Raw genomic sequence first — 2,644 nt, 5'->3', positions numbered from 1 at the left:
ATGTACTACTGTTTTTTCAACCTTTTTGTAAGCTTGAAATTATTTCAAAATAGATGGCGGTTAGGAAGATAGTGAGGCAGGAGGATCCTAAGTTCGTCTCCTACCAAAGGCACACCTGGATAACAGCCACATCAGTGCACCCAACCCAGAAAATGACCCAAAGACTGGCAGAACAGACTTTCCACAGTAAAACATAGAGAGGAGGTCATATTGAAAACATGGTAGGTGTGGCAGAGATGCAGTCAAGAACCAAACTCCCTGGGAGGCAAACTACAAACAAGAGGGACACAACAAACATGGAGAAGGGAGAGCAGATCCCACACCAGGCACCTCAGGCACAGGGGACCTGTGCTGGTAAGACAAGTCCCCATAACATTTGGCTTTGAAAACCAGCGGGGCTTAACCGTGAGTTTTTACAACCAATGGGGCTTAACTCCGGGTACTTTAAAAATCAGCGGGTGGGCGCCTGGGTGGCTCAGTTGGTTGAGCGACTGCCTTCAGCTCAGGTCATGATCCTGGAGTCCTGGGATGGAGTCCCACCTCGGGCTCCCTGCTCAGCGGGGAGTCTGCTTCTCCCTCTGACCCTCTTCCCTCTCATGCTCTCTATCTCTCATTCTCTCTCTCTCAAATAAATAAAATCTTTAAAAAAAATAAAAATAAATAAAAATCAGCGGGCTTGGGGTGCCTGGGTGGCTCAGTTGGTTAAGTGTCTGCCTGTAGCTCAGGTCATGATCCCAGGGTCCTGGGATTGAGCCCTGTGTTGGGCTCTCTGCTCAGTGGGGAGCCTACTTCTCCCTCTCCCTCTGACTGCTGCTCCCCCTGCTTGTGCTCTGTGTGTGTGTGTGTGTGTGTGTGTGTGTGTCCAATAAGTAAATACAATCTTTTTAAAAAATCCAGCAGGCTTGGCTCTGGGAGATCAGAGGGCAATAGGAAACAGTCTCCACCCTTAAAGAGACAGCACAACAAACAACCCCACAGAGATACAGCATAGAAGCAGCAGTTTGAAAAGTGCCTGGGATATACCAAAGGAGAATTATTTACTAACCTCAGAAAACATGCTGGAGGGGCAGGGATCTTTAGGAGACTTCAAAAACAAAAGAGCTGGAAGGCACCATTTCTCCATTCCTTTCCGCACCCTAGACAGACAACTTCTGGAACGAGCGTGAACATTCAGTCCCAGTAGGGATTGGTGCAACTCTAAAGTAACTCCTGCCCTGAGGAGAGTGGAAGGAAACCTTTATGTGTTTCCACCAGTCTCAGCAGCTGAACCTTATAACTGGCATTGTGGAGAGAGTGCCTGCTGATCAATGCCTTTTGCAGCCCCAGTAGACAGATAAGGGCAGGCATCTATTCTGACAGCCAGCCCCACCCACCAACAAGAACCTCTCTGGGCACAGCACAGGGAGAGAGCCCTGCAGTTCAGGGTTACTGCAATCCCTGCAGAAGAACTGGGGGCAGGCATATGGTTTCCTTGCAGGTCCCGCCCATCAACAAAAGCCTCTTAGGGGACAATGCAGGGAGAGCACTCTGTAGTTCAGTGTGACTGTAGCCCCAGCAAATGGACCGAGGGCACATATCTTGTCTGACTGCTGACACTGCCCAACTAAAACCCCACAGTGGCCACAGGGATCTCCTTTGTAGAGTTCCCCTTACATATAACTCTTTTCTTTTCTCTTACTATTTTAATTTTTTCTCTTTATCACTATATTTTGCTATTTTAATTTTGTCTTTAATGTGTCTTGGTATGGACCTCCTTGGGTTGATTTTTTGGGGGCTCTCTGTGCCTTCTGGATCTGGATCTCTGTTTCCTTCCCCAGATTTGGAAAGATTTGGAATGACACATTGGATCAGATGAATTTAACAGATAAATTCAGAACATTCTATCCAAAAACAGCAGAATACACATTCTTTTTAGGTGCATATGGAACATTATAATAGATTACATGTTAGGCCACAAAACAAGTCTCAATAATTCAAAAAGATTGAAATAATTTCATGCATCTTTTCTCACCACAACAGTATGAAGCTGGAAATCAATCACAAGAAAATATCTGGAAAGAACACAAATACATGAAGGCTAAATAACATGCTAATAACAATTAATGGGTAAACCGAGAAATCAAAGAGGAAATAAAAAAATACATGGAGACAAATGAAAATGGAAATATGACAGTCCGAAATCTCTGGAATGCAGCAAAAGCTGTTCTAAGAGGGAAGATTATAACAATGCAGACCTACCTCAAGAAGCAAGAAAAATCTCAAATAAATAACCTAACCTTACACCTAAAGGAGCTAGATAAAGAAGAAAAACAAAGCCCAAGCCAGTCAAAGAAGGGAAATAATAAAGATTAGAACAAAAATAAATGAAATAGAGACCAAATAAAAGATAAATGAAACCAGGAGCTTGCTCTTTGAAAAGATCAACAAAATTGATAAGCCTTTAGCCAGACTCATCAAAAAAAGAAGAGAGAACTGAAATAAATAAAATTAGAAATGAAGGAGGAGAAATAATAACCAACACCACAGAAATACAAAGTATTAAAGGGAATATTATGAAAAATTATATGCCAACAAATTGGGCAACCTAGAAGAAATGGATAAATTCCTAGAAACATATAACCTGCCCAAACTGAATCAGGAATAA

This window comes from Eumetopias jubatus, unplaced genomic scaffold, assembly GCF_037043125.1.
Source record: "Eumetopias jubatus isolate StellerSeaLion01/CBP00866 unplaced genomic scaffold, mEumJub1_p1.0 scaffold_11, whole genome shotgun sequence".
NCBI lineage: Eukaryota > Metazoa > Chordata > Mammalia > Carnivora > Otariidae > Eumetopias > Eumetopias jubatus.
The sequence above is the reverse complement of the archived record's forward strand: the minus strand, read 5'-3'. Positions refer to the sequence as shown.